Source organism: Pogoniulus pusillus, chromosome 22 (genome assembly GCF_015220805.1).
Source record: "Pogoniulus pusillus isolate bPogPus1 chromosome 22, bPogPus1.pri, whole genome shotgun sequence".
In the NCBI taxonomy this organism is placed as follows: Eukaryota; Metazoa; Chordata; class Aves; order Piciformes; family Lybiidae; genus Pogoniulus; species Pogoniulus pusillus.
In genome coordinates this window covers 6,628,373-6,651,568 of record NC_087285.1, presented here as the reverse complement: position 1 = coordinate 6,651,568, position 23,196 = coordinate 6,628,373, and the positions used below count along the sequence as shown (strand labels likewise).

At 37.5% G+C, this 23,196-nt stretch overlaps 1 protein-coding gene across 30 annotated transcripts in view; it reads right to left on the bottom strand.

The window, feature by feature from the left end:
• Positions 1 to 23,196, bottom strand: part of TENM2 (teneurin transmembrane protein 2) — a 1,869,083-nt gene that overhangs the window by 1,099,347 nt on the left and 746,540 nt on the right. For all 30 annotated transcript variants that reach the window (XM_064161561.1, XM_064161557.1, XM_064161558.1 and 27 more), the window contains one exon: positions 3,320 to 3,479. The gene's annotated coding sequence lies outside the window, so the exon portion shown is untranslated. The remainder of the gene's footprint in view (positions 1 to 3,319; positions 3,480 to 23,196) is intronic.

The window sequence follows — 23,196 nt, the reverse complement described above, 5'->3', positions numbered from 1 at the left end:
ACACAAACTTAACACAGTGTACTGCTCAGCATCGATATATGCTTAAGTATCCTAGAAATATCACTTGAAGAGGAGACAACTAAGGGGTGACCTCATTCATGTTTATAAATATGTGAGGGGTGAGTGCCAGGAGGCTGGAGCCAGCCTCTTCTCTGTGATGCCCAGTGACAGGACAAGGGGCAGTGGGAAGAAGGTGAGGCATAGGAGGTTCCATGTGAACCTGAGGAAGATTTTTTAAACTGTGAAGGTGACAGAACACTGGAACCAGCTGCCCAGGAAGGTTGTGGAGTCTCCTTTTCTGGAGATATTCAAGAACACTCTGGATGCATTCCAGTGTGTTCTGCTCTAGGTGATCCTGCTGTGGCAGGGGGGCTGGACCAGATGCTCTTTCTAGGTCCCTTCCAGCTCCTGACATTCTATGATTCTATTACATACATTGATCAGTAAGGGTGCCTGACACTGTCTTTAGAGTTTGTATTTGACTGGTGGTATTTGCTTACTGAACATACGTTCCCAGAACATGGATCATAAAGCTGCTACTTAATGAAAAGTTACATTTTTATGTGGTAAGTCCGGCCCTATCTGGGAGACATTCTATCACTCCCTTTCTTAGGCAGACAGAGGAGATGGAAAATACAACCAAAAGAAGTAATTTAATAGGATGAAAAGCAATACAAAGGCTGTGTGCAGAAGCAGAGCAAACAAGAATATTGTTCTCTACTCCCATCGACAGAAGATGTCCAGCTGCTCCCTAGGAAGCAGGGCTCCAATTCATGTAGCAGCTGCTCCAGAGGACAGATGTCATCAACCAGTGACTCTACACTTCCTTCTTTCCCTAGCTTTTGTATCTGAGCTGATGTCATATGGTATGGAATACCTCTTTGGTCAGTTTAGATGAGCCATGTCCCCTTCCAAGGTCTCACCCACCCCTCAGCTTACTATTAGGGGGGAAATGTTGGAAAAGCAGAGCCTTGGTGCTTGGCTTGGCAGTAGCCAAAGCCCCAGTGTGCTATCAACACCCAGCTACATCACTGCAAAACAGCACTAAGAACATGCTCTGGGGAGAATTAACTCCAGCTCAGCCAAACTCAATAGTTAAGGAAACCCAATAAAACATCTGGATATTTCTGAAGAAGAAAAAGACACATACAAATATATATTCAGGACATGGGGTGAATTTGCAGAGAAATTTCAGTATGGCTGCCTCAATTATCAGAAATATTCTTGTCAATAGAAGGAAGTGTGTCAGTAAGATGGACTACTTCTTTCACAGCATTCTGTGACTACCTTGTAAAGATGTCTATAATTAGATAAGACTCCACTTAGATTTTCAAGACCAGACATGTTAAAGCTAGTAAATGAAAGGTGCATGATCCCTCAGCTCAAAGACACAGTGTAGGCAGGCATATGAAACATCAATCTTTGTCTGCCCTATACTTGAAGAATTATGAACTGATATAGTTATTTTGTGGAGAACCCTAAAGATATCAGTAGGAGTATTTTAGCACAGCCCTTACAACAACTACGTGATGTGCAAAATTACAGTTCTCTTCATTCTTGATGAAGCTGTTATATATCCTGACATGCAGTGGAGACACTGGCATGGATCACACTCCTTTGACCTTGAATGTCATCAATTCACCTAGCAGAGCACTGTGGTTTTGCACTACTCCCAATACAGCATTATTCTAACACAATCAAGCCATAAATTAAACAAACTACATTATGTACGTACAACAGCTGTGCCTGTCTAGACATGACTTTACCTGATTGAAAGTGAGCTCTGGGATCAAATTCCGCAAATGGCTGGTTCTTTACATCTCACCATGTGTTAAGTGTGTCCAGATGGCAGGTGATACACTAGTATTAACAATCTACTTTCCCTTCCCTGAAGTGTTTTTACAGCACATCACTGATGTTATTGTAAAGTTAGATGAGATTGAATATGCAAAATACTTTAAAATAATCCTTGTGAGAAAAATTGTATGGAGTGCATTCATGTGCTTGACATACATACACACACACAAAGTGCATTTTGTAATGTTGCCAAGAAAGTCATTGTCCATTTGCAGGAAAAAAAACAGAGGTAAACAGATGTATAGCAGGAACACACTAACTTGATAGGTTTGTGTTGGCATTCGCATTTACGCAAAGCCATTCATTCATCTACCAGCTTGCAGAAACAGAATCCAATCTTTTCTGCAAGATTGTGAGTTGGTCTGCTCAGGAAAGTGGTGTTCATTGGAAATGATTTGTCACAAAACCCAAAGTCTGTCCATGCTTCAGCATAAACATCTATTCGACCTGGAGGCAAGTAAACATTACAGCCCCTGCTGAGTAGCTCAGGTGCCACAGCTCATTGTTAAGAAATTAACAGCCCAAATATATTTAGAACAGGTGCTTCTGTAACTGTGAAAGACTGGGAAAAACTGTATGGTTTGTTGGCCTTTAAACTCACACTTCTGCACAATGTGATGTAGTGGTTTAATGTTAACATGCTGGGCTGCAATATCAAAGATTACAGGGTCAAGACCTCCTTAGGGTTCTTCTCATAGTCCCTCTCTCTTTATTCACATGTGTTTGCTCAGTTCAGATTTTGAAAAAGAAGTGCATTTAGGAGGACAAGATAGAAGTTCTTTACAAAGGATAACCTATGTGCTTAATGTTAGTTCTATTAAAACAAACCAAGAAAATAAATCAGGAAATATTTGGCACATGAGTAGCTGGACAATGCTTTGCTTTTCCCAATTTCTGTAAAATAGCCTTATATGGTGAAAAACTAAAAGTACAGAAATACTCATTTGATAATTCAGGGTGTGTGCTCTCCTCACTTTTCTATTTTAGAATCCTGACAATTTCTCCCAGAGATTCCAACATAAAATATACATAACATACATAAACTGACACTTGGCAGTCTTTGTCCTCTAGGAATGACAACATGGTATAAAGGTAGTTATGGAAGAGACACTGATTCATAGTGTTTGTTTTCTTTAGAAACAGTGCTCCAAAGCCCATGCAACAGACCTTGTCTCGACTAGACAAGAGCAGCCCAGGCAACCAGTGATACCTGGGAAGAGATTCTTCTAACAGCATTTGATAGAGGGACAGTGAAAATGTGAAGTGAGATTGTGGCATGACCCTAATACATGAGCAAAGTGAAAAAGGGGAGCAGTAGCAACCTGGTCCAGCGTCACATGGCATAATCATAGTCACACAGCCAAAGAGTCATATGCCATCCCTCCATCTATAACTAATTTTGCTCCATTACTGATCTGTTACTGTCATTTTCTTTGTTCAAAATAAAAGATGAGCTACTTACCTCACTTTCTGTTCTTGTGGATTCAACATTTCCAGGTGTTGCCCTCACTTTCAGGATAATTTCCAGGTGGTTAACACGCTTCTCGTCTCAGTGCCATGTCGTAGGGAAGAGCACTGCACCCTTAATCAATAGCTGTCATCAGGGAGCTTTTTGTAGAATTCTGTTTGGAAGAAGTGTGTGGAACTTAACCTTGGATCTCAACAAGTAAGTACTGCTCTCAAGTTTTATTGATTGAAAAAATAATATAAAGCCTCATGAAAATGCAGGTTATAGGGCAAAGGAAGAGTTTTGTAAAAATCAGACACTTGACAGGTTGAGTTTCCTAATCTGAACTCAAGTAGTGACACTTACATTTTTATAAAATCCTCAGTAAATGACATATTGCAAAGGTGCTTCCCTCCACCCTGTACTCAAATAATAGTTGACTATATGGGTCACCATCTATCTATCAGTTCTACCTTTATTTGCTCAACACAAACTATGAAAAACAATGCTCTATTTCCTTTGAACTTTCTGGGCATGATTAGTGAGAAACAAATATCTGAGGATGGTTACTTCATTAAGGTGGGCTAATGAGTAAAGCTAGTGTATCTAAATATCCCATAATAATCTCTCAACATATTTCAATTGAATTTGTCATTCAGCAAGTAGCAAATGCAGCTGTGTGAGTGCAGTGAGGTGCAGTGAACTCTTCCACATAAAGAAATTTGAAACCAAACTGGGTTTACTGGGAATTTCTTAAGCAGAAATTAAAAAGTTTATTGTGGGATGTCAGGATTTTGTATGTTATTATGAAAACTTAATATCTATATGCATTTATGAACTACTTAGGAAGGAAATATTACACAGGTCAAGGACATAATCACAAGCACATGCTGAATGTGAGATCTTCTATGTACTAAACACACCAAGTGCTGCAAAATATGCCGAGTTCCCTGCCCCATACATGCATTGTGGTTATGCTGGATTTGTAGAATAAGAATATTTAAAAAAACCCAATGTTGTACTTTGCATTTCCAGTGGCCTCCTTTTCTGAATTTCTATACACTTGAGGAACATTAACTCATTAACATTAAACAGGTTTCTGGAGAATATAGGTCACAAGTATTACACAATAACTTGAACAAAGAGAAATAATAGGAGTACCCAAGTACCATTCATGTCATTGTACCACAAATCTATTTCAATCATTATTTTAATTATTCCTGTAATATTTCCTGCAAAAAATATTTATATATATATATATATATATATATATATATATATATATATTCTTTAGTTACCATAAAGGAGGAAAGAGGAGGAAAAAGAATATTAGGTTGTTACCCTTTAAATGAAAACTTTCTGTGTAAGGATAAAACACACAAACTAGAAGAAAAATACAGATTGTTTTATGTATATGTGCTATAGAATTGTACCATTTCCAACTCAAAACACACAGCAAAGACTGAAAGATAGATGTGGAAGCTAAAATATCACAGCTAATTAAAAAAATTAACAATCTGATGTTTTACTAAAATTGCATTTAATTAGAATTACAACAGCATGAAAGATATTTGGAGAAAAGTGAAATACTAAAGCCAGTATGAGAGTTCAGCACAGAATGTGAAATTTGGCTGTGATGAGAGACCAAGTTTACTCCACGATCTTTCCTGCGAGAGAAGGGATGACAAGTGTGCTTCCTTGGCTTTGATGCTTGTTTTCCTCTACTCTGTGGCACACTGTCAAGTTCCAAAAGGCCTTAGAATTCATGCAGTGCCTCACTGGGGATGAGCAAATGAAATATGTGGAAGAGAATTAATGTGATTACAATCATCACCTGAATGAATTTCCCACAAGAAATGTTATTAAATGGTGTTTCTTCCATACCTTAATATTAATCTCCTTTTACAGATACTAACAAGTAGATGCTTGTAGGTGTGTATATATGAGGTAAGTAAATGTATTTACTTTGTTGCAAAGATGCATGTTTTAATGTTTTCTCTAGTTTATTCCCTTCAGTTATAAAAGGAAAGTTAATTTGTTTCTATAAGTATAAAGGACAATATAATGCAAATGTAGTGGTTTACATTTTCAGCCTCATACTTGTGAGTCTTCCAGCCCCTTGCAATGTTGAAATACTGCCAAAGACAGACACTGAGCAGTGTGCTTCCTCCTCAGAAGTACTAATTTAATTCCTGGCAGATCTCAGTGGAGCACAAAGGATATCGAACCATCTGATGATATGAACCTGCCTCCAGGTTCAGTGTGCTAACTTCCTAGAATGTTTTGATGGCCTATTCCACTTGTATGTTCTATAGATCTTTGTCTCCTCTTCTGACAAAGTCCTACCTTTAAAAGCCTGGCCCTTGGCATGGAAACAGGAATGGTGTATCACAACGACTTTGGGCCTCTTTTCCAGAACGGTTTGTTTGCTTCTTTGCTTCCAAGCCATGGTGTGCAGGATCAACATGGCAAGCAAGCATTTTGTGTTGCAGAAGATGGCTACTTTGTAGCAAAACCACTTTAAGGAAAATTTTTTGTCATTAATTGGAAACCAAAATTATAAGCTTGTAATTTCTCTTAAGTTTTTGAAAAGGAGGAGCATGTTAAATACTTCAGCGGTAATTTTAGACAATGTTAATTTCATACGAAAGCATGTTTCTGCTTCCTCTGCCTCTTGGACAGGCCTGGGTGATAGGTTGGACTGGATAAACTTGGAGTTCTCTTCCAGTCTGGTTGATTCTATGATTCTATGATATTGCTAGGTCCTTACTTATGTCTACTATTGTGAGAAAATTAGCTATTTCTCATTTCCAATTAAAAATACTGCCTGGCAGGACCACCCTCTTCCTTCCTTAATCACACTGAGTTCAGAAACTTCCTCAGAGAAGAGCATGGTAAGAGTATGAATATAGTACATGATTTCAGGAAGGAGTAAAACTGTCTTAGCATACACATCTATAATGCGTGTATGGTCATAAATATTTTGCATATCTGCAAATATGCTTGTGATTTTATCTCTATGGAGGCTGTGCATGTACATATTTACATGCTGGATATGCACATATACATACACTTACATACACCTTAAAATGTATAACTAAACATGCACCTGTCACTGTGTTGCACAGACACCTAATCTAACTTTCAATTAACTTGGCAAGTGGAAACTCGAGTACCACACAGATGCATGCCCACATGCATACAACCCTCTTCAGCCAAAACCAGTGATTTAGAAGTTCATAGAAATGCCTGTAAGATTAAGAAAATTAAAAATTCAACAATTAACAGTAACATCATCAAATTTAAGGATGGAAAGATAAGTATGCTGCACATGCACTGAAAACTCACTTTCCTTTGCCACTAAGGACACCTCTGCTCTTTACCCAAATGTCAATGATTTGAGCCGGCATAAAAAATAGTGCACAAGGTACTTCTGTGTGCTGAAGTGAATATTTCATATGCTGAAAGTCCCAATAGTCAGAAAACAAAGTGATTCCATAATTTATTAACATTCAAACAAACTCTATATGGATTCTCACATTCCTTGTATTGTCCTTAATATTCCGTACAGAACACCACACAATTTTCTGTCTGCATACAGATAGATTCATGTGCAAATCTTGCAAACTGTGCAGTCTTTTGAAATCCATATCTGCTCTTTACATGCCCAGCACTTAAATTTATTAGCTCCAAATGATAAAAGAGTAGACAAAAAAAAAAACAGAAATAGGAGAGCAAACAATGTCCTATGGCAAGCTTTGTCTAGAAACTACTTTGTACATGTGTGTTGGGTTAACACAGCCTGCTCCCCCCCAGCAGAGAAGCGAGGGTAACACAAAAAACTTGAGCATGTATCTCCAAACAGGAAAAATCTTTCACATAGAAAAGTAAAACACTGATTAATTTAATTATTAATGTTATTCTGATTTAACATTTGCATAGCAGCAATACTGGAAAGCTTGAATTGGGCTAAGGTGCCATATGAGATTCTCCAGATGCATAAAACTGACACATTTTCTCTGAACAACAATCATAAAAAATTAATCCATTACATTGTTGCTTTTGGGTGGAGAAATTGGTCTTGAACTTTAGTCAGGATTCTAGCCTGTGTCCCAATGCCATGTTCTGCAGTTTGATGCAGTATGTAACTTTTAGATATTAGCAGACTGAATTTTCAGCAAGCTCTCTCAACTCCAGATTAAATCAAACCTCAAGTTATTCTGACAGTGAAATTCCTACAATTAATTTGCTTCTACACAGTCCTTTTTTTGTCTTTTTCTCAAGGAAGGAACCCACAAAATTCTTACTTTGTCTACTAATCTTCACAATTTTGCACTCTTTTTCAGTAAATGACTGCTTTAAAAAAAATCCCAGTACATAGTGGACTTCTAAATCATTTCTGGGTTCCCAATGATTGAGTTGAAATAATCCAAGTGTTGTAATTTGTGACTCTGTACAGTTGCAAACAATGTAGATAAATAAGCAGTAAAAGCAGACCAGAATACTTTCTAAAAGCATTCTGAATTGTTTTGGGAAATACTTTCCATTGCTTTATCTTTCTTGTTTGACTAACAGTATTTGGAAGTGCTGCAAAGGGTTTATTCTTTTTTGCAAGTTTTCATGTTTTGATAAGGAGTAATTCAAATAATCATACTGCAAAACCCATGAATACACAATGCAAGGGTGGGGGGGAGGGGGGGACGGGACAGGGACACATAAGGTAGGTAAAATCATGTTTAGAAGGAGAGGAAAAATTTATCTGAGACAAGAAAATAGAATGGGGATGCTTCCTCCCTGGAGGTGTTCAAGACCAGGTTGGATGAGACCTTGCGCAACCTGTTGTATTGGGAGGTGTCCCTGCCTATGGTGGAGGATTGGAACTGGATGAGCTTTGAGGTCCCTTCCAACCTAAACCATTCTATGATTCCATGATAATTCTGACATTTTCTTTCATTAACCTGATGAAAAGCTAGTCACAGACACAAATTTGACCCTAAGGGTCTCTGTGAGTTCTCCATTTCTCCCAAGGAAAACGCAGAGCCTTGCCTGAAAGAAAGATCTTTTTTTCCTTCAATTCAGTATGACAAAGCTTTCTTTCCTTCAGTGTAAACAAAAACTGCTATGGCACACCAGCAAGATCAACTTATGCCACTCTCTCTCTCTTTTTTTTTTAATTTTCTTGCCTTAATTTAAAAAAAAAAAAATTGTTCCTTGTGACTGCCATTAGGACTACTGATATTATCTGAGTCAATGACACTCAGTGACTGTGATAAAGGGCAACCTCTTCAGGCAGCACTTTTGGACATTATTAGCAAGCCTAGGCCAGGCTTAGAGTGGGACTGAATTAGACTTAGGCATCCTGCAAACTGCCTGACATAGAAGAGGTAGGAATTTATACTACATTATCAAATTGGTTTGTGTTGTGTCAGACTTGGGTTTCTTCCACCCACCTATATATGAATTCTGTAATAAATAAGTATATTTATACAACAACTGGGATCCAACACACATCAGGACCAGCTAATGTACACTGAGAGTTTTACAAAATATGGAGAAAAAAGGCAAAGAAAGTTTTGGTAAGTACAGTAAGCCAGGTGTCTAGTCTCACAGGGAGATGGTCTGTGTGTTCTTTGGTGTCCTTTCACCTCTGTGCTCACTGTATCTCCCATTCACATGATTCACTTCTTATTTCAATCAGTTCAGTTATACTAATCTCTATCTTTTACACCTTTCTTCTATTATTTTGCTATAAATAGCTCCATAATGTCCTCAAATCGTTAGGAGGGACAAATACTTTATAGGTATCACGGATTCAGGCTGAGAATCTAGCTAGGTGCACCTTCAGTCAGGCAGGTGTAGTACTACCCTACTCCGGAATAGGTGATTTATAAGAATTATTGTAGGACCAGAGTAGAATGTAAGGTTCCCTTTAATCACTGAATATACTGTAGAAGAGATTTCCATAGGTAACACCATATTACTGCACGCAGATTGGCAAAAGAACTTGCATTTAGCAGATATAGGTAAATGCAAATACCAAAGCTGGTACAGGTAAAAAGTTATAGATGTGTCTTTAAAGGTATCTGATCATGCAGATGAATAAATATTGTATATTGTCACTAACCATTTTCATGCAAGCCACCAAGCAAAGTGAAAATGACAAAGTGAATGATGAGAAGTCTCTTTCCTTGAGATCATCTCATTTCTTTTTATTTTTGGCTTTCATAAAAACCACTCATCCATGAATTGAGTGAATGGTTTCTACAGGTATTTATAGATTTAGAGGGAGACATAGCTATCAGAAAACGCTGGGACAAAGGAAAAGCATTTCCCAAAAAGCTACTGTGCTAATGCTTCTCAAGATGAATTTTAAAATGCAGACTAGTAGCTCTGTTGTACCTGCAAGAATAAACACCAAGAATAGGCCTAATCTGTTTGAGACCACTAGTCCACACTGCCACCAGCTATGGGCTGTGTTACTCAGACCAGGTCCAATAGGGCAGTAGCTGCTACATGTAGATGAAGACTTCTGAAATATATACTTATACTTCAGAAAGCAAAAAGCACTCTGAGGGCCTTTCCAAACACCTAACTAGATGCCAAGAGGATACAAGTACAACTTCTACCACTTAATATGTTGCTGGAATTGCCCAGGAAGGCTGGCCACAAATAAGTGAATTACGTGAGTGAATAAGTGAATGTGTTGTGTAAATAGTTGTCTGCTACTAATTATAACAGCTTGATTCCATTAGTAATAACAGCTACATCTCCTCCCAGCTTGATTCTCTACTAAGGAACAATCATTTACAACATGCCTACTCCTGACCAATTAATGAACTAACTTTGGAATTCCAGAAGTCTGAGGAAATGAGGACAAATAACACATTACAATAAAAAAATGAAAGCAAAGAACAACATCATTCATGCACCTAGGTCTTTGCATACGGACAGAAGGAAATGAACTTGTTTTTTCTTTTTCAGAGATATCTGGACTTCCTGAAATTTAAACCAATTTGAAGTGAAAATTACTTAATTTAGATTTTGACAAAATGTAAGCTACCTATTTAAGACCTTCTTGGCTAGTAATGAAAGTTTGTGTGCTGGAAATCTTTTTTTGAAATAAACCTGAAACAAGTTAGCTGGCAGGTAGGTTTGTGCTGCAAGGGATTCTGACAGCCTGTCAAAGTTCCACTTTTCTCACATTCAATCAACCTCTCTCTTCTAAAGAAAGCACAAAATATGTCAAAATGACAGCTGCTGAGGCAGAGCAGGAACAGCAGCCAGCTAGCTGCTAGGCCTATTACCTTAGGAAAGAAATCATGGAAAACTTGTGTAAATGGCACCCAGTGAATGGGGATATAATTTGCCTGGTCAAGTAGCGACTCAATTACAGTCATATTAACCCTTCAGTTCCTGTTACTAATTTCTCCACAATTTTTTGAATTTTCTTTTTTTCTTGTGGGTTTTGGCTAGTCTATTAAGAACAAACTGACTTCAAATGTATGTACCTTGATGCTTCTAATGGCTTTCCAAAATTAATTTGCCACAACACTGAGTAGAATTAATTTGAAAGCAAATTCAGCAGAGACAATATTATAATTATAGTGGATTTTAAAATACTTGTATCAATATAATCTTGAGGATCTCAAAAACTGGAAAAAGAAATAAGGGTGTTCCGTCGTCTGAGGTCTCAGTTACTGCTTATGCTCTGCAGAATTTCATACATGCAGAGGGCATCGCACTCTCGCCTAACTTGCCAAGATTGTTGTGGGGAATCTCCATCAGATCTCTGTCCCATTTCCTTCAGTTTTGTCGTTGTCACGCCAGCAGTTTGTTCTTCTGGCAATGACAGGAACCTGGTCTTAGACTGGAAGGCTTAAATGTCTTTTCTGCAAACATTTCTCTGACAACACTGTCTTTATACCTCACCTAAACCAGGACAGAATCTTAGGACAAAGAAAAGCAGTGCTCTGACTCCATGGCTCAATTTCCAAAGTCTTCTGCAAACAACAGAGCTCCTAGTGCTTCTCACAGAAAGGTCATCAAATCCTTTGTCTAGGAAAGTCTTAAGCAACATAAATATACAAGTGGCTCCTGACTGTAAAGGTGGATGTGTGCACGCAACAAGTGTGAGGCTGAGAACTAGTGTATGAACTGATAGCTCCCAAAAACATAGTTGCAGGGCAGATTTGTCCTAACATCTTCCAACTAGAGACTTTCCCCTTTACATCTTGTGCTTAACAAACTTAAAAATTAAATGATATTAGGTTTTTGTTATGAACCCTGAAACCTTTGGATTAACTAGATATAAACATTGTATGGCGATCTGAAAAGCAGAGAAATTGTAATGAGAACTGTTTTTCAGATTTGAAAACAATACATCTCATCTCATTATGTAAAAATATGAATGCTACATCCAAGGAGTTGCTGCTATGAACAGGGCAGCAACTCCTACCTAAAATTTTTAGAAAAACTTTCCTAAAAAATTGAGTCTCAGACCAACACAATTTTCAGTCTTCTCTTTACCAGCTTTTAGTGCTTCTAATTGCATGTCTCTAATGCAAAGTGAAATGGGTTATGACAGACCATGGAAATTATCTGACACAAATCCCAACCACTTCAGATTATATGGCTTAATCTCTACTCAGTAGATTCTGGCTTAAAATTCTGAGTTTAAAATAAAGAAAATCTCCTTTTAAAGGTTGTAGGAATTAATTTGCTCACTATACTTGAGAAAGTGTAACAGCCAACAGCCTTCAGCGTGGGATGGGGAATCTCTCCTTAGTCACTGTTAACAAGGGTCTGGAAAGCAAATTCACTCTAAGAAATTTCTAAAGGAGAGGTTTCCAGCTGTGACTCAAGTTTGCTTGTGGTATATGAGCACTCCAATTACTCCACAAGTAACATTAGGTTCTCATACCCAATGTTTGCAAAAAATTGCAATACTGTGACAATAAAAACAAGGAGACCAAGAAAATCAAACTACAAGCTATTCCTGCTGTAGCTAACTATGCAGTCCAAGCCATATTCTTGATTTCACAGACCTCATTTATAGAGAACAAAAACTGTTTTCCCTGTATGTTCTTGTAAGCAGCCCCTACACAGCCCTTAAACTTGCTTTCTTTACAACTTCAATCTGCCTTCTAATTTGCTTTCAGCTTGGGAAGAGACAAAAACTTTGAACTGCTATAACACGCCCTTCATTCTGTCTCTTTTGCTTCATTAAGGATGCTTGACAAGATTAAATTCCAACATCAAAAGAGTAGTTAGCACAAAAATGGCAAGCTAACACAACAATTTTGTTCTCTGGTTTTAGGAATCTTCCTTTCCAGTTTTTGGTGGCATTACCCAAACAGAATCACCCCAAACAAAAAAAAATTATTCATACCTAATGCTCCTGCAGAGCAGTCATAGCAGATCTAGATTTATCTGCAAGAGTTCAGTGCTGCTCATTAATTCCAATTCTCAGGCTATTAAATGCAGCTCAGCTCAGTGCAGGATTACAGATTTAGGCAGGAAGAAAAAAAACAGGTTGCTGTTCTTTACCAGTGCTCCTATTTTTATTTATTTTTAGTACACTTCCCTGTATGGACAATAACTCCTGAGGTATTTCGATCTCTGTGACTCAACCACTGTGTCAATCACTAGCCAAGCATCTCACCCACAGAACTCTTCACTCAACATTAATTCCTGATGTGGTGAAAACACACTGAGGGGATTTTGTAAATACTTATTTACCAGAGTCTGTAATTAACACATGCCTTATTAAAACATGATCATTCTCATTCTTTTCAAAATTAATATTCTAGATAGAGCTCCACTGACTGCCTGGAGACTGAAGACATCTATACACAGAGAAGATATAGAAGGACAGAGACCAAACAGCATTTAATGCCTTCATGAAGCCCCTACCCTGAGCAATAAATTTCAATAACCTTCTGTAAAGCCATATACTTGGGGAGAGAGGGAGGGGGGAAAAAGAAGTGCATTTTTGGACAACAAACCAAAATATATGAATAGAAATAATCGTTTACATATATAAAGCCTATTATGTAAGAAGCAGTATATTAAATGACCCATATGATTTATTAAGGACAAAAAATTGTCATCTCTTGCCTCTCTAATATACATAGAGATGGTCCCACATACATTCCTCATGTATGTGATTGCCAATTTATTAGCTACTGCTTACAATAATGTGTTTTGATTCATGCTTGGATCTAGGTTTTAATTTGAAAATCTCTCATCTTCAGTAGCTTCAGAAGCTGCTATAGCTCCTTTCTCTTCTGTGAATTATTTCAGCTTTAATTTTATCAGTAAAATCAGTCCTTGACGATCCATAAGGAAACTCCTCTTACACCAACAGAAAACCAATCCCATTTGGGAAAGAAAGAAAAAAAATCTATTAACAGACATCCAGCGCTTTCACAGCATTGATTCTTGTACATCCAAAAGCCAGCACTTTTGGATGACCTGGCAGCAACAAAAGCAAGGTGGCCTGTGATATTTGACAGATAGACACTCATTTATTCACACCAGCCTGCTAAGGTCTTTTTGAATTCATGAAGAAATGGGAACTTCAATTAAGACTGAAGTTGAGTTGTCCCTGACATTATTAAAGTCAGAATGAAAGCTGCACATCTCTTCTGTAATCTCATGCTTTAAAAATACATCCTACAGGTCTCTTTCTACTGTTCTACCCAGAGCTACCCACCATGCATTTCCCTCCCCCCACCCCCCAGTTTGGTGCCTTTCTCTACACTTCTGAATATATAGATTCAAATTCATTGTGCATAGTGCTCAAGTCATCCCTGCAAAGCATTTGTTAGTGCAATAAAAAGAAGGGGTGGGGGGGATGTGCCTTTGCTTTTTACAACAAAATGTATGTTGGGGAAAAAAACCAACAAAACTTCAAACTACTTTGTTTAAAGAGACAGGGACTGTGGAAGTTGTATATCTTGTATTCCTTTTCTCCAGCCCTTCCTTCCATCTCCATATAACGAAACAGTCCCCTTGCTGAGGACATAAATAGTGAATCTCACTAGTATGGATAGGTGATACTGGAAAACCTCATTCTTGGTACCTAGATTCCATGTTTGTTTAGTTGACGTTTTGGTTTTGTTTTGTTTTGTTTTGTTTTTTAATGGTTATAATTATTGCAAAGCATTCATTTAAAATGCCTGCTCTGCAACAACTTCTGCTACGAGCTAAACACTTGCTGTTTAAGTAGACCATGTGACACTGCTGCAATATTAGCACACGAAAATGGCTTTTTGGCAAACAAGTAAATCAGACACAAAGCATGCTACACACAGACTGTAATTATGGCCTTATACTTTGTCATCACGCAGTGAAAAAATGTAGAACAGTATTTACTGTCCTAATTAAACTGATTCCCCCTAGAACTACAACGAACTTTGGGAGGTAATAAACAAAAGCAGCAGCAAGGTGTTCCTCTGAGATTTACACTCTGAGGATAAGATCTCCTGAATTTCTGTAGACAGAAGAAGGTAGGTTCATAATTTATCTTTTTCAGGCCTGGTCCAAAACCCATTAGAATTATTAGAAGCCTTTACATCGATTTTGTTCAAAGTTTGTTGCAAAGTAATTTCATTCTGAAAGTACAAGTTTTAATTTTCTAATGCTAAAATTAAACCAGAAATTACTTATAATTTTCCGCTGAAGGGATTTCATATTTAAAACAGATAAAAACAATTGCTCTGTTTTTCACTCACATTTTCCAGAGAAGCAAAATTATTTTCTGACCAATAGCAAAGATACTTTTGACAAATCTGCACAACTAGCTTCAAAGAATATTTAAGAGAAATTGGACTGTATATAACTAGAAACAAATAACAATCTCAGTCTTTTGTTAAACTTCACATTTAAGCAGGAGGGCAACAGATCTTTCATCTTGCTTATTTAATGGTCTGACTGTCTCTTCATGAATGTAGGTGTTAGGGTTTTGTCTATGTAATGGGCCCCTTGGGTGCCTGAAAATGAGGGGAGAAGAGTGCTGGGTTAGCACAGGGATGTGAGCTCATCTTTGGATTCTTGTGCCTGTAATGACAACGTTTACCTCACCTTTTCTCCCTTTGGGGAAACGGTGTAAAAGAGAAAAAAAAAAATCCTGTCAGCTATATGATTAAAGTGGATCCATATATGCTGTAAGCACCAGCCTGGCTGCTTAAAAGACAATAGCAAATAATTTATATAACACTAATAATTGGAATTGATTGCTGGGGTTTGGTTGCTTCTGTCTTTATGCAACTTTGATATTGAGTGTGGTGTGTTGGCTTTTTTTTTTTTTTAAATGAATATTCCTTACAGCTTTCTCCACAAGGCTTGAACAAATGAGGTCATATTTCCAATTAATTGGAGTAGGAAGCAGATATCTCCTCCTCCAGAATACTGAGAACGTGACAGGGGACTCCACTTTTGGGAGCTGCTCCTTCTCGTTTATCCACCTCTCTGCCAAGAACATCTTGTAGCAGAGTGTCACGACCTGGTGTAATCAGTCAGCAGCTGGGCAGATGCAGAGGCCGTGCGAAGATTCAAAAGTTCCCATGGAGTAAATTAAAGCAACCTAACATCTAAAGGCTGAAAAGTTGGGTTTGTTAGAGTCTGTGAAAACTCGGTAATGCACTGGAGCAGAGGGAAACAGGGAGAAAAGCAAAGAGAAAAACTGAGAGAGAGAGGTGTGCACGAGTGAGGTGCTCACAGAGTGGGGCCACTGGCCTCGCAGTAGCCACTGGTGCTGCTGCAGTGGTTTGCAAGACTGAAATTTCAAGATTGAGTTTCAAGTCTATGTAGAAATTCTCTATTATTGACAAGCTATCTGCCCAGTCGGCAGTTGTTCTTCATTGCTATTAAGGCCATCAAAACCACCTGTCTATTCAGACCAGGTAATGTCACACCTTGTTTGAGACTCATTAAGAGCTACTAGCCCAGCCCTGCCATGCCACATGCATTGTTTTGAGACAACAGAGGATTGAAGTAACACACACAGCAGTGAGATAGTCACAACGCGGCGCTAAAGTGAAAGGTACAGGATTTGCACAGCATGATTTATATTTGTAAAACTCTCTACAGAACACCCTTACAGAAAAAAAGGTGGCTTAGTTAAGGATGGATTGGAGTGATTGCATGAAAATTGGGATTTCATCTTTTATGCTCAAATATCTTCCACAGCATCATATTTTGGAAAAGAACACCCTCAGTAAGAGGCTTTACTGGTTATGTATTCCCTAAAAGGGCATTCCAGAAAACGAAGTTCTTGTTCTTTATTTCAGGTAATTTCTGAATACTTATATCAGACTTTATTTTATTTTTCAGCAGAGGTATGTCAGTCATCTAACTGATATAAAGATGAGCCAATATAATTTCTTGAATTGATTCTTAGAGTACAAAAAAAAGTTGTATTATGAAGCCAAAGTCTTCTAATAAACTATTAGATGGAGTAAGACACACAAAAGTCTAAGTGCTCCTTAAAAACTAGAGCATTACCTTTACTACAGTGACAAGCAGTTACTCTCCCATTCAATCCTATGAAATAATAAGTTCCTGTGACCAAAGTTTGAGTACCTAATGAAGAGATCTGAAGTTTTACCAATAACAATAATAACACAGAGTTGTAATTAATCAGCTTTTCCAGTCCTACCTAAATCATTATTTTCTTCTAATCCCAATGCAGCAATTTGAAAAAAAAAAAAAAAAAAAAAAAAAAAAAAAAAACCCACACCACGAACCAAAAATAAGAATTAGCACAGTTTGGTCTCAGATAGATTAGTTCTGTGCATTCTGAAGCAACCCACAAACTCACACTTCCCCTAGGGATGCACACTGCCATTTTATTTTGTTATCCTACCTATTTTTACTTTAAAAGAAAAAGAACATCTTCGACAAAGACCTTTGGTAGCAAACCCAAGGCATCTCAGTCTTAGATACATTGTGATCAAAAAGTTTCCTTCTATATTGGTGGAGAATAAAATCACAGATTATCCCTCTAGCATAAATTACAGCTATTGGAACAAGCCCAGAAAAATGAGATGACAAAAAAAAGTGTTGAAAGCTGCTGTCTGTTGTACATGATGTAAAGTCTTACAATGAAGACTTAAAAATCCAATCCAGTATGGACACTGCTTGCTATGTCATGCAAAAATTCTTGCTATTGATCCAAGTTGCTCTTACATAGAGAGGATTCAATGCTGTGGAAAGTTAAGACTCATAGGAGCACTGTAAAGAACATTGTTCAAAAATTTGATCTTCCCTTCTTCTCATTAGCCTTTAATCTTTTGATCACACAATCTGATTCTAATTCTGAGAAGACTGAATAACTCTTTTGGACAGTAGAGGCAATTCAAAGAGAGAGAAGAAAATTTAAGGAAGGATCAGTATGCAAATGGGAAATGCAGTAGTTATCATTTATGTGGATGCCAGAATGAAACACTGATTAAGACAGGCCAAAAGAATCGAAAGAGTTTGCAAATCACCTGCAACTCAGTTGCAGGAACAAGTTGACAGCTTGAGACAGTCTTTTATTAAAAGAGGGAGAAAGAGAGAAACTCAGGAGCAATAAAACCTAAGAGCTGGAATCTACAGAAGTCTCTGAAGGTGGCTACCCCAGTAGCAATCACTGGATAAGTGTATATATTAAAAAAGAGTATAGCTTTGGCTCCAATAAGTTTGTGTCTAACACCAATAGAATAATTTGTCCTTCCATTGAGAAAGGTGTAACACATTCAACTAGTGATTTTATATTCAATTGAAGATTGAATATAAATCAGATTGGACTGACTACTGGAGATGAGAACTCTAGAAATAAATCAGCAATGTTTTAAAATCCACAGCATGCTTTGGAGCTTTAGGAAGGTAAATAAATGGTTTTGAATGGTTTTCAGATACAGTGTAATTAATAAAGGCACTGAACTTGTAATAGTTAAGCATAGAAAATAGTTAAAGATAGATAGTAGTTCCCAATATAGGAATTATTAGTACTTTCCAGAAAAGATAAACTATTATAGTCCTCTTTGAATTTTTTTATTCACTTTAACTGTTTCTCAAGACAGTCTAATTTTTGAGATGCATTTCTGAAACTGTATCTTTTTGTCCTGTATAATGAATAAAAGATCTTTGGCCTTCCTCACCACAGTCCCTTGGGCTCAAGGTGGTTATATGCTGTGCAATGGAAAATGGAGAAAGTTTGTAAAAGGGTCTGCCTAACAGATGAGGTTTACTTTCCTTTTGGTTTTATCCTGTCCACCTTGTATTCTTTTCATAGCCCTTTACTTATAATGCAGTTCATGTTACATTCATCAATATGCCATATACACTATTACAAAGTACTTATGCTGTCATCAGTAATGTACATATAATGCTTTCCATGCCAATGTGCCCTAAAACACTTCACTAAGTACAGTTGCAATCTGCTCCCATATGCAGGCCTCTTAAAGCAAATGGTGACAACACTGAGAGATTTGCAAGGTCAGTTAACATACAAAGTATATTAAAAATGTAAATACCTGTGGGATGCACCACGCTATCTAAACAGCAGGCAGCAGTGCTAATTTCAGAGGCTGAAGGCTGCAAGCTGACATGATAGTCCAACCTGAGTGAACTGCAGGGAGAAAAATTTAGCCCATCACAGAAGATCAGCATGAATTCTGCCTAAAGGGAGCACTGCTTTTAAAGAGAAACTGGAACAGAGGCTGGAGAACTAACCATTTGGAAAGAGAAAAAAAAAAATCAAATACACACTGCTACAACAGTGAATTGTTAGCATTTCAGGTTTTTTGGTTGATGACTTCATAACCCTGCTGAATTGGCTTGCCAACCAATCATGCTTGCACAAAACAGAAAACCTATCAAGATGATAAATATTATCAGGTGGACTTTCAAACAAGGCACCATACATCTGTATATATGCATGAGTTCCCAGTTGCATACATATTCATACATCATCCAACTGTGAAACAACTGCTTTACCTTAATATGTGATATCCTACTACACTCAAATGACAACATGCACACTGAGTACATCAGAGCATCTGCTACTTCTCTGAAATGCTCTTATTTTCTAATTAAGGCTTGGAATTTTACAGCTACAAGGTGTATGAAAATCTTTGCGGGTACACACTGTTTTTTTTTTGGTTTATCTGCACTTGTAGATACACCACGGTAAAAGTAAGTCTGTCAGGACAAAGAAAGGCTGACAACTGCAGAAAGTTATCACTATTTTTTTCTCTCTATTTTAAAAACTTCTATTTTTTTTTTTTGCCATTTATAAATCCTACAGCCAGAAATTGTCACATTACAAAATGAGGTAGAGCTTGAATGTAAACCATCCAGCATCTCATGGATCATACAAATAAGTTACTTCTCTTGTTAGATTTCCATCTTAACATCGAAAATAAGTCAGTTCTCTTGTTAGATTTCCCTCTTAACATCCAATTGCAAAAAGATTTCCCATAAAATATAACTGTAAGGATATCTATGATTCTATAAAGATTGCCTGTCCTTACAGGAAGGCTCAATTAAACAGATACTTTTGAAATGCTGTGGTCAATTGTAATTTAGTCATTTAATTGACTTGATGTAGAAGTATGCAGAGATGAGATAAATCCCCACTGTATGAGTGGGAAAATGAGTTAACGTAAGTGCCAAAACTGACACAATGTACACAAAGGTTAAGGACAGTGGAGAAGTTTCTATCACATTAAAATTTGGGGGACAAACTTTGCAAACTAGTATAATTAAGAATGTCTGATCCAGGATTTTCTTTATGCTAAAGCAAAAAGTCTCTTTTGGAAATAATTTCACACTTACATAGTATGGTCATAAAAGTGGACGGAATACCAAGACTATTCAATTCTTTATGGTAGAAGCTTCATCCTCTACAGGGAGGATTGTATCACTGTCCTTAACAGATTTTGTTAAACAAGAGAGTGCAAAAGATTCACCATACTTTTGGGAGTTTGTTGGAAGACAGAAAGAATGGCAAACTGTGAAAAGAGCATATTTTTTCATTAATAGTGAACATGGAGTCCATAATCCAGAGTTTTGAGCCTTTAATTTACAATTTAACTGGCAACTCAAACATCCGAACAAGACAGCAACTGAAATAACATTTTATCTAAAGGCTTATCTATTCCATCAGAAAGGGTATGAGGAATTAATTCTAAGTTTATCCTGTGAGATCACAGAGGGCAAAGCTAGAGAGATATGCTGGATTAATCCTCCAAAATCTTAAAAGTAAAACTCATTGGCAAGGCCAATAGAAAAGGGAAAAAAAAAGAATACTGGCAAGTACTAGATCTGATGAAGGTTCTTTATGTGTAGAATATATTTTGAACTTACTTTTATTCTATCAGACTGGTTTGGTTTAGTTTCTGATTTCAAGTTGATGCATGAAGTAATAAATGGCTCAAATAAGAGAATGGGTTTTTTTCTGATTTACAGTTAAAATTTTAGCATGTGTCTTTAACTGCTGTCAAGTCACATGCAAGAATGAAAGATGTAACCTGTTCAGCACCCAAGCAAGGCCTTCTGCAAACTGATTTACATCAGTCAGACCTCCTGAGTGACAGCTGGAAGAGAAATCCTGAGGCCATTTCCAACCTAAACTGCTCTATGATCCTAGCTGCCTACAGTATTTCTCAGCTAAGGCAATAATGTCCTCCTCTACGCAACCCCAGTGATTCTCACAACTCTCAGTCCCAGACCTGTGGTCTCACATGGTATTTTGACAGACTTCATTTAAAAGCAAACAAAGGCTATTTTGTAAACAGAGCAGTTAATGTTTGGTTGGAAATGCTGCAAACCCCTCACATTCCTGTTTGTAAAAATTCTTTGATCACTGACATAGAGATAACTTTGAATGAGCTATTTCACTCCAGAAGCAGCTGAACCATGCCAACACTGAATGCATGACAAATCCACACAGATTAATTCATCTTGTTTCTCGGCTGAGTAAATTAGCCCAAACTTAAATCTCTACTAATTCAGTGAAGCAAGATTTTGCACACAAGATACAGTTAGCAGCACACAGCCCTATCAAACATATCTGTTTAAGATGCAGCCCTTGAGATTTTTTTAAAGATATCAGGTAAAGTTGATCACACGCTTTGGAGTAATTTGATTAGTTTTGTCAGCTCAGGTGTTAAAGGTTTAACATCACAAACTCTTGCTCTATCCTTCACGCATAGAAAAAAGACTTTGATGAAAACCCCATGTTTTTACTGGAATAGGTAGCTCTCTGTTTTGAAAACAGTATATTTGAGTTTTCAGAAATTATCAATATTTGAATTTGTGTTAACAAAATCTAATCAACAGACTAGACCTTCAAAAGAGGTCGTGGCTTTTTCTTTTCTCTGTACTGAATCATATACTTGGTGCCATGGTCTAGTTGATTGCATAGGGCTGGGTGATAAGTTGGACTGGATGATCTTGGAGGTCTCTTCCAACCTGGTTGATTCTATGATATGAAATTGAAAGACTGATAAGTAGAGACATTCTCACACTAGTTCCATTCAACACTGATTAATGCAGGTGTTTTGGAAACTGATATACTGACAAGATTCACAGCGTTCACTGCCTGTCACACATATCCTTTTGTCCCTGGGAGCTTTTGTGAGCACATATCTAGTCTGTGAAACACAATATACAAGAAAATTTGCTACTGAAAACAACCTGAAAGGTTCAGTCTGACACTTTAAGTGGGCATTTCTCTACTAATTAAAAAACATTTTACAAAAAATAGTTACATACGAATTCTTAACTTTTGGGCAGATTATTCTGGACCGCACCCAGATGTTTGTAACTCCTCAGAGTTACTCAGGCTTAAAATGAGCAGTCAGGCAGCCTAGAATATATTAATTTATCTCTACTACAGTTTGTCCCAACCTGACTTCCACTGTTGCTTTGAGGCAAACGACAAGGAACAACTTTCTGGGGTAGACTAAACACAGGGATTTGGGCTGTTGCCCTGGAATGCAGGCACATTACAAATACTTGTTTTAAACTGATGACAACGTTTTGCGTATTTAATGCCTTGATTTTCCTGCTAAAACAGTGTGATCTGCACAGGCTCAGCGTGCCTGTAAAGCAGGCCAGAAACACACATCGTGCATTAACGTACTCCAGGTTATGTAACAACTCTGAATGTGAAAAGATTACGGGATTATTTCAAAACCATGCTAGGACTGAAGCACCGCACAGTGGCAGAGCAAATGCTCACATACAAACAGCAGAGCTTAAAGGCACCCCAGAAGAGAGGCACAATGAAAACACTGCAAGGGACTGAGAACACCAGTGAAGCCTGACAGCAGCTGCACCCCCAAAGCAAACTGGAACATCCAACCCCTCCATTAGCAGTCCAAACACAGCAGCTAGTACAGAAATAAAAGTAAGTTCGTAGCATTAACCTTAAGCGATTTAGGAAGTGTGCTGATAATGTGTACATATCTGTATGGTCACCAACTACAAGCAGGGACCTACAGCCACTGGCTGGTCAGATGACTATACAGATACGTGCAAATTGTTACCTGAATATATGTAACTATAGAGGTTGTATCACTATTCTAGGAGATCTTCATACTAACAGATTTGGTCTAGGATTTGTACTTCTTCCCCACAGTTAAATCTGTCAGAAGGGTAAAAAAAATGTCCAAGGTGTAACACCTCCAAGTAATCAGCAGCTTCTTCAATAGTGAATTTTTCCCTGTTCCACGTCAAAATCTTTACTGTTAACTCATTTCTTATGCCCTGGTTTTCATAATGTGATGGTGATGATTTTGTTTGTTTGGGTTGTTTTTATTATTTGTTTGGGTTTATTTTTAATTAAAATGAGCTACCTGTAATTTTCTTTTGTCAAAAAGAAGAGCCCCAAAAAGAGC